We start from the raw sequence: 9,767 nt of genomic DNA, 5'->3' as shown, positions 1-9,767 counted from the left end.
GAAGCAGCTTTTCTCTCCGGGGTCGGTCGCCGGCGAACGGGCCGGATTTCACGGCAGCTGCGAGGACCCGGGCTGGGCCTCTCTCAATTCCGGGACACTAGTTCACCGAAGAATAGCCGCAGCCTTTCCTCCCCAAACGCTAGCCCTGAAGGGAAAGAAAAGGAGCGAGGCGTGCATGTGGACGCTCATCTTCCTCGATTTGATTTACTTGGGGGAGGCGAGGGGAGAGTGGGCAGTTAAATCCCCGTCTCTGCTTGCGAACGCTTCTTTTGTTCCCGAAATTCGGAAAAAGCCAGACCTCGACTACGGGGCACTTTGAAGTACCCTTGAATTTGTGACGAAATTGTATTGCCAAATATTGCTCTTGCCTCTTACCCTAAAGAAGGTTGGGGACTTTCTAAATTATTTCATTTAGTTATTTGGGGCTCAACTGCATTTTGTTCAGAGCCGTCTCTGGGTTGGATCCCTCCACCCGTAAGTATCTTACCCGTAACTTAAACCTAATGCTTCATAATACAACGAAATGAAATGATTTAGGAATTCCTTAATGGATAACTTACAACTGAGACAGGTGCATTCTAGATTTTAATCTTAGGGGAAGCCTAGTGACTAATAATTAGGCCGGAAACCCTAATCAAACCCCTATTACGGATCCGAGTTAAAACCTGGTGGAGCCTCAGAAATTTTACAATAAAAATGTCTTCCTGAAAACAAATACCATTAATGACAAACGTTTGCATACCTTTCGAATTTATATGTTTCAAGATATTTTCTTCCAAGGAAAGAAAGAAACTGACCTTGGATTTAGGGTGTCTTAATCATTTCCCCAGATTCTGACCTCCAAACTATGCTTTATAAGATACTTAAAAAAAAAAAGTTTATCTGATTTCTGCATGATTGTTTAAGTTCCAGTAAATTTACTGGAAATACTAAAAATGTTTCCTATGAATTAAGCCATTTTATTTTTAGAAATTGAGGAGACATTTCTTTTAACGATAGTCTATTTTCCTAGAGGCAATTTTACTAATTATTTTCTAAAAATATCAGTATTTACATATATTTGAGCAATAGTATTCAGATCAGAAATGCAAAATTAAAATTGTATTTTAATTAGCCAGTTGTTTCGTAGGTCTTTAGGTGGCTGTGTAAGAGTTACTTTAACCATTACCTACCCACCCCCAGCTTCACTGGGTACAGAGGCAAGGGTTTCATCTTCAGATGGTGAACTGAGCTGACAGGCGAACGACCATGATTTCGCAGTGACTGGTAACCCCATAAATGTAGTCAATGAGTGTGGGATGGTCCCAGGCAGTGTGCCTGGCACAGTTCAGTTATTTCTTCCAGTATAGTCTCAAATTATGCGCAAGGCAAAAGTCCTGAGCAAAATATCTGCAAGGCCACAGTTAACGGGTTTATTCTATCCTATTTGAATTAGCAAGTTATCCTGTTAAATCGTTACCTTGCTAGTTGAAGGGGTTGGCTCTGGCATGACTGTACTAACAGTTTTTAAGAGGTAGGTTTTGTCGCTCTAACTGAAAAGGGTCAGAGTTACCAGAGCTACATTTGATCTGACAAGGGTGGAGTACATAGAAGGATCTCCAGGCTCTGATAGGTGCCCTGTGGTCTGAGGATACCTGGGCAGCTAGGTTCCTGAAGTGGATCTTCAGAGGAGGAGGAGGCATCACTGACACTTTGAAAATAATAATCTACGTAAATTTGATGCCAGTGGAGTACAATGCTGGAATCACAGAGCCACCTGGAGGGACATCTGAGGGTGCTGCGCTGGAACTCTGCTTTTCTCATAGGGCCTTTGTACCAGAAATTTTCCAGGCAGTGTAATCCTACTTTTTACCACAAGCAAAAAAAAAAAAAAAAAAAATCACCTGTTGAGTCTGAAAGTTGTTATATTTTATTTTTATTTCTGATTGAGTTATAAACATATCAATACAATATTTATTAGTTTCAAGTGTACAACCGTGATTCTATATTTTTATGCTTTATGAAATGATCACCATACAAAGTTGTTAAAATATTTTTGACTGTTCCCTTATGTGTACATTACATCCCCATGACTTATTTATCTTATAGTTGGAAGTTTGTACCTCATAATCCCCTTCCCCTATGGCAACCACCAGTTTGTTCACTGTATCTGAGAGTCTGTTTCTGTTTTGTTTGTCCATTTGTTTTGTTTTTCAGATTCCACATGGAAGTGAAATCATATGGTATTTCTCTCTGACTTATTTCACTTAGCCTAATACCCCCCAGGTACATCCATGTTGCTGCAAATGGCAAGATTTCATTTTTTTTATGGCTGAGTAATATTCCAGTGTGTGTGTGTGTGTCTGTGTGTCTGTGTGTCTGTGTGTCTGTGTGTCTGTGTCTGTGTCTATGCCTATCAATGTATATCACATTTTCTTTATCCATTCACCTATGGAGGGACACTTATTTTGCTTCCATATCTTCGATGTAAACGATGCTGCAATAAACATAGGGGTACAGATATCTTTTTGAATTAGTATTTTTGTTTTCTTCAGATAAATACCTAGAAGTGGAATTGCTAAATCATATGGTAGTTCTATTTTTAATTTTTTGAGGAACCTTCATACTGTTTTCCATAGTGGCTGCACCAGTTTACATTCTCATAAATAGTGCACGAGAATTCCCTTTTCTCCACATCCTTGCCAATACTTGTCTTTTGATAATAGCCCTTTTGACAGGTGTGAGATGGTATCTTGCTGTGGTTTCGATTTGCATTTCCCTAATGATTAGTGATGTTGAGCACCTTTTCAGTGTGTGTTGGCCATCTGTATGTCTTCTGAAAGTTCTTTTAAATATACACAGTACTACGCGCTACAGGCCAACATTAAAGATAACATAATTCACAAAGAACTGCATTCTAGATGCCTGATATCAATGTTCCCTGAGTAAAAACATTTTCATTCCCTCTCATTAATTCTCTCTCCTTTTCTTATCCCTGGACACTATCAAAAGGAGGTTACTTGCAGATTCTACATTTGTCAGGAGACATGGTTGATGTCATAAGCTATCAGACAGTGAGATTGACTTTCTACATCATCCACAAAGCCATGAGTTATCAAATTCAGACTCGGAATTATCCTAGATGCATCCAGGTATATCCCCAGCACCACTATTTTTAGTGGTGAAGGTAATTTTGCTTTTAACTCTGCTGTAGAGCTCCGAAGTAGAGGTTTGTTTTTTTGTTTTTTTTCATACTCTTATGTACCTTAAGGCCGAGAGGTTGGGCTACAGAGTTTGGGTGGCCTCTTTGTTCCTGGTTGCCACTTCCAAAGATTTCTCCTCTTTCCTCCTTCAAAAACATTTGAAGTTCATATCATCATAAATCACACCTCATCCTCTTTACTGCTATAATTTCTCAACCTCTGGCCAGTCTCCCTCAGAAATTAGACCATTGCTCCATGCTCTAAGTTTTCCTCACCATCCCTTTTGTCTACGTTCTGTGTGAATTCAGCATTCTTACAGACGGCCCATGTAACACTGACATTGGGCCTCTTAGGTCTTTGACCTCTTCATCTCCAACAACTTGTTCCTCTATTCCATCTCATCCGTCCACTCCAGTGGTAAGACTCTGAACCCTGTCATCAATAGCTGTTTTACCTTCTAAATCTCAATTTCAGGCATCCCAATTGTCAATCACTAGCCTCTTTTCCTCAGCTCATTTATCGTTTTCTCACTGACCTCCAATTCATTAACCCCAACACTTTAAAGAAAAACCTATTATCCTGCTCCTGCTGTCATATAATCATTCCAACTCAACTGAAGTACATTCCCTGATCAATCCATGTAATCACTCTTTTGCGAACATTTTCAACTCTCTTACTCCAATGTCTCTATCTTTCTTGCTTGGAAGAGCCTCAACTTTGCTGGGACTGAACCTTGCTGGAACAAACTTTCTCATTGCTTGCGCCCAAGTAGCAAAGATTGCTGGAGAAAAATCATACAACAACTGGTTTTAATTCATGACCTCAGACCTCACAGGAGCACTCGACACTGGCTGACAAAGCTCTTCATTCTCTGGATTAACCATTCATATCTTCACTTCTCAGATTGCTCACATCCCTTGCCCGTACCGCTCCCCATTTTCAGCTGGTAACCTTGCTTCATACTTGAGAAAATAGAAACCATCTGTAGGAATGCCTCAACTTCAGACGGTCAAATCTGCACTCATTTTCTCTTGCATCTTTCTTGTTTAAATTGAAGTGGTGTCCGTCTATCAGAGTGAATTCCACCAGTTGTACTCTGGATCTCACCTTTCTGTCCTTCTCAAGGGCTTGATTCTTTCAGTCATCTGTGAAATTTCTGAATTAAAAAAAAAAAGACTTGATGTTTTATTTTGTGTTACATTCATCCAATATAACAAACATTTTAATTATCTTTTATGTTGAAACAGGTATTAGGTTTAAAAAAAAATCTTTAAAATGTTACAGCTCTGGTAACCAAAACTTTGGGAAACAGTGGAAGGATATTTCTATGTGAAGCCACAGATTTTCTTTTTTTAAATGATGCTATTACTTTGTCAGAAAACTCTTCCAAAACTTTTTTTTTTCCTAAAACACTTGATAACTGCCTTCATTTCCCTTTTTGGAGTTCTTAATGTTGTTAACATACAGATGACTTTTTTATTTTTCATATCCTGTTTTGTATAGGACTTGGTTGTGAATTTAAGGATGTCACCTCAAACAGCAGTTGATGAAATACTACATGGTCATGAAAATCATGTTCTTGACATTTATTTAAGAATGTGAGAGAATGTTTACAACACAGCAGTAAGTAAAATACAAATAGAAAAAGAGACCCATGTTAGAGTAAGATCTCAGTTCTATAAAGAACTGAAATGTGTATGGATATGTGTATATTTAAATGGACTACATGAATATAGACCAGAATGTTTGTAGTAGTTTCCTCTAGGTGATGGGGACAGGTGATTTTTCTTTTCTTCCCTATGTTTTTCTGTATTTCCCAAGATTTCTACAATGAACACATATGATTTTATAATCATAACTACTTTTCTACTTTATAATCATAACTACTTACGATTTATAATCATAACTACTTTGAATTAGTGTGAGAAATTGGGGAATCACTTGACTTATCAGAATTCAGAATCTGTTTTTCAGTTTTCATTTCCAAAGGCTCCATTTTATCAGTTTATCCAGAGTACATCAGTCTTAGGTAAATGATTAAAAATAATTCAAAAGAGAAAACTTATTAAACAAGTGAGATAAATGCTCAGTGCATTCTGTACTAGTGGATAAATCCACTTGTATGAATAAATGATAGACTGGAAACTTTTTAGTGAAATAGAACAAAATCACAGAGCTATTAAGTGTCGGGATTTGGGAATTCAAGTATGAATTTGTGTATTCCAGAGCCTCTTTCCTTATATCATTACTATATAATGATTGTAGAGGTTTAAGTTAAAATGAAGTGTTGGATTTTGGGTCATTTCAAAGTTACAGCAAGTTAGCAAATGGGTCATTCTGAGAAACTACAAATGTCCAGCCTTGGTAAAGAAGCTGGAACCTGTGAAGTGACAATTTTAGAGCTATAGCACTATTAATAATGACATATATATATATTGCTTTAACTCCCCCGCTACCTCAAAATGTGGCTGTATTTGGAGATGAGGCCTTTTAAGAGGTGATTAAGCTAAAATGAAGCCGCTAAAATGGGTCCTAATACAATCTGACTGGTGTCCTTGTAAGAGGAAACTTGGACACACAGAGAGACACTAGGGAAGTGTGTGTACAGAGGAAAGACCATGTGAGAACACAACAAGAAGGTGGCCATCTATGAGCCAAGGACAGGCCTTAGAAGAAACCAACCATGCTCTCACATTGATCTTGGACTTCTAGCCTTCAGAACGGTCAGAAAATTTCTGTTGTTTAAGCTACCCAGTCTGTGGTATTTTGCTATGGTGGCCCTAGCAAGGTAATACATATAAACCTCTACTTTTATAGTTGAAGAAGTCAGATCACAGGGTGACCTTGACTCATAGAAGGCATTTATGTATGTTGATTGGATGAATAAATGCCTTAAAGTCACAAAGAAACTTTCATTATTTTTCAAGATCTTCCTTTATGAGGACTTTCTGAACTACCCAAGGCAGAGTTAATGTCCCTGTTTTAGCACCCTCACACCACTCTATTCATGCTACTCTCATGGCACTCACCCCAACATATTATGGTGTTTGGTTACTTAATGTATCTTTTTCCTGCTGCTCCAAAAAGCTCCACTTTCACTCTGTGTATCCTTTTCCTCAGTGTTTATCACAGTATCAGTGGTCCATAAATATCTGTTGAAATGGGTGATCTAATCTCAATCCAACCAAAAAAGAAAGGGAAGAACAAACTACACAGAATAAAAACACAATTTCCAATGCTATATTAGGTTGAAACATAAGAAATTAATGTTTGCTATTTTCAAAATACTGAGCAGGAAAACTTGGTGACTTCCATGGAACATATCCAATTAAAAAAAAAAAATTTCTCCTAGTCTTGCTATTCATTTTTTGTACAACAGATATTTGACACATGCCTGTTAAGGCACTATTCAGTACTAAGAGTCCTGGAGCTTACAAAGGTGAATGAGTAAACTTTGCTCCCTGCTTTGAGAGATTAATAGTTGAAAGTGGTACCTGATTTATCACCACTCGCATTAGTTAGTGAAAATATAAGAGATGCATTGGTATCACTTAGGTCCAATAGCTTCTAGCAAGTTCTTTCAACAGTTTGTTTCCACCTTTATTATAAAACATTTAGTAAAGAGTGGGATCTGGGGTCAGTCACGCGGTTCAGAGTCTTGGGTGGGTAACTATTCTTCTGTGTGCCAGTTTCATACGTAAGCGTGTACAATGTGCACACGTTGCAGGGTTGTTTACAGTGCCTGGCACATGGGCTAAAGCATGTAAACTATTACACAAAGTTAGAAATTGTACCCTGTTGGACTTGCTTGCCGAAGGCAAACGGGTCTAAAATTGTTTTTGGAAAAACAGCTTGTACGGTATATGTATTGTATGTTTCCTGTTAAGGACCACCATGGGCTGATATGCCCACGAATGCACAACAGTAATAGCCCACATCTATGCATTATACACTTTGAATGACAGAGAACTCACAAGGCCAAACATTAAAAAAAAAAAAGAAATCAGCCTTAACGTTTCACGGTATATAGTGATCCTTGTCTTTTTGCAGACTAAGGATTACTGGGATAACATTTGAACAAGGAAGATTTAACCTAAAATCAAAGGTATTTTCAAAAAATGGCGGGAATACATCTAGCGTTATAGAAACCAGTGGGCCTAAAAATAAAAGACATGACCCCGACGTGATTCGAACACGCAGCCTTCTGATCTGGAGTCAGACGCGCTACCGTTGCGCCACGAGGTCCTGCTGGGCTGTGGCTCGCGAAATTTCTTAGGACTCCGGTAACATGGCGTCTCTTCCGGGCACGCCTCGCCTTTTCTTCCATTCTCTCCCTGCCCCTCCATCCAGTTTAGGTCGGACTGGAGACTGATTCTTTTAGTGCCAAGATTTTCCTCACAACTATCCCTCTAACTAGGCTAGGATGGAACTAGCAGAGGCGGGAGAATGGAGCTCCCCTTTTAGTCGAGTCTCCAGGGTCAAAGGAAACCAGTCCTTCCTCTTCTTCTGCAAGCGATTTCCGTTCTAACCTGCTGGGCTAGGGGCGGAGACTCGGCCCTCATCTTCCCCACCCCCTCCCCGTTCTGTGGGCTGAGTTCGTGACCTCCGTTTGGAATTTGGCGGGGCGCTACTGCGCATGCGTAGGCCTTTGCCAGCTAGCGTCAGCTACCGGCTGGGAGCGAGCTGTGGGTTTTTGACGAGCGTTTTCGTCCTTCTTAACCCTTCTGACAACAGTGTAAAGCGTCTGCTCTCAGAGTTGGCTTTTATCTCACGGTGAGCATTAAGCTTAAAAGTTACCATTTTGAAAAGACGCACTTATAAAAAATATCCGCATGTTGTGTTTGTCAGCCAGGCCGGGCAGTTGAATTACGCGGGAAATAGTAGTAGTGGTTAGTAAAAGAGAGTCTTTCTCCCCGTCGGGGAATTGAACCCCGGTCTCCCGCGTGACAGGCGGGGATACTAACCACTATACTAACGAGGAGCTGTTCAGTAATTTTCTCTCAAATATTACTTCAAGGTGAGAAAAGATTTCCCCTCCTACAGTCACCTGCAGGTGTGAAAATACCCAGCCTGTTGCTCCTCACATTATCCATTCTGGGCGCCTTGGACTCTTTTCGTCACTGAAAACAGTATATGGTTTAGAATAAATGAAACAAAATTCGCTTCCAGTTTTAGTGATGGTGACCTGTTGAACATAGTTTGCCAGGACTTTTCATGCTTTCCAGATGATTTAGGTTTGTGGCGGGAGATTTTTGTTTTAAGTGACCGTGAGTTGACGCAGAGTTTTTTTTTTTTTTTTTTTTTAAATTTTATTAGAGTATGGTTGATTTACAATGTTGTGTTAGGAAGCAGAGTTTTACCTTCACAAATTTATATATTTTTTCTTTAGTCAAAGTTCAAGGATATCATATGGTTGCCAGATGTCAGGGGCAGTAGGAGTTGCCCCACAGTCTAGTGCCTCTTCAAACTATTTGTAAGCTTTTCAGACACAAAAGGGCTCACGCAGGCCAAATGAAATTTTATTAGCTGATTTTTCCTGTATTTAGGTCTTTTTCCTGAGGCGTCTACAGTTTACTCGGAAATGACAAATACTTAAATGGTTAAATAATAATACATTTAAATAATTCAAAACAAGGATGTGTCATTGATTAAACATAGAGTTAGGAAAGTACATTAATATAATAATTTATATTATCCTGAGCCTTTTCATAAACAGGATCAAGCCTGTTCCCAGGGGGACCAAGAGGGCCTCACTTACAAACTTCTAAGGTTAACTCCAAATAAGTGAATTTATAGAGTTACAAACTGACATGATTAAATGTTTTTATTATAGAACTTAAACTTACGTGTCTTAAGAAATCCATTCCTTGTACTAGGAATTAGTATTTTTATAGATCATAGGTTACATGGTGTTTTCCATCTGATGCAAGTGATTTTGGATTTAAACGCAGACATTTAAAAAAATGGCAATTTCTTTTTTTTTTAACATCTTTATTGGAGTATAATTGCTTTACAATGTTGTGTTAGTTTCTGCTGTATAACAAAGTGAATCAGCTCTACATATACAAATATCCCCATATCCCCTCCCTCTTGCGTCTCCCTCCCTCCCACCCTCCCTATCCCACCCCTCTAGGTGGTCACAAAGCACTGAGCTGATCTCCCTGTGCTATGCGGCTGCTTCCCACTAGCTATCTATTTTACATTTGGTAGTGTATATATGTCCATGCCACTCTCTCACTTCATCCCAGCTTACACTTCCCCCTCCCCATGTCTTCAAGTCTATTCTCTACGTCTGCATCTTTATTCCTGTCCTGCCCCTAGGTTCTTCATTTTTTTTTTTTTTAGATTCCATATATATGTGTTAGCATACGGTATTTGTTTTTCTCTTTCTGACTTACTTCACTCTGTATGACAGTCTCCAGGTCCATCCACCTCACTACAAATAACTCAGTTTCATTTCTTTTCGCTGAGTAATATTCCATTGTATATATGTGCCACATCTTCTTTATCCATTCATCTGTCGATGGACACTTAGGTTGCTTCCATGTCCTGGCTATTGTAAATAGAGCCGCAGTGAACACTGTG

General features: G+C 39.1%; 2 non-coding genes across 2 annotated transcripts; both read right to left on the bottom strand.

Annotated features, from left to right (window-relative positions):
- Positions 1-7,355: 7,355 nt before the first annotated feature.
- TRNAW-CCA (transfer RNA tryptophan (anticodon CCA)) lies at positions 7,356-7,427 on the bottom strand. The gene has a single exon. It is a non-coding gene; the product is annotated as a tRNA-Trp (tRNA).
- A 664-nt stretch (positions 7,428-8,091) lies between these two features.
- TRNAD-GUC (transfer RNA aspartic acid (anticodon GUC)) lies at positions 8,092-8,163 on the bottom strand. The gene has a single exon. It is a non-coding gene; the product is annotated as a tRNA-Asp (tRNA).
- Between the last annotated feature and the right edge of the window lie 1,604 nt (positions 8,164-9,767).

Source organism: Eschrichtius robustus, chromosome 13, assembly GCF_028021215.1.
Source record: "Eschrichtius robustus isolate mEscRob2 chromosome 13, mEscRob2.pri, whole genome shotgun sequence".
NCBI lineage: Eukaryota > Metazoa > Chordata > Mammalia > Artiodactyla > Eschrichtiidae > Eschrichtius > Eschrichtius robustus.
This window is presented reverse-complemented; position numbering and strand designations above follow the sequence as displayed.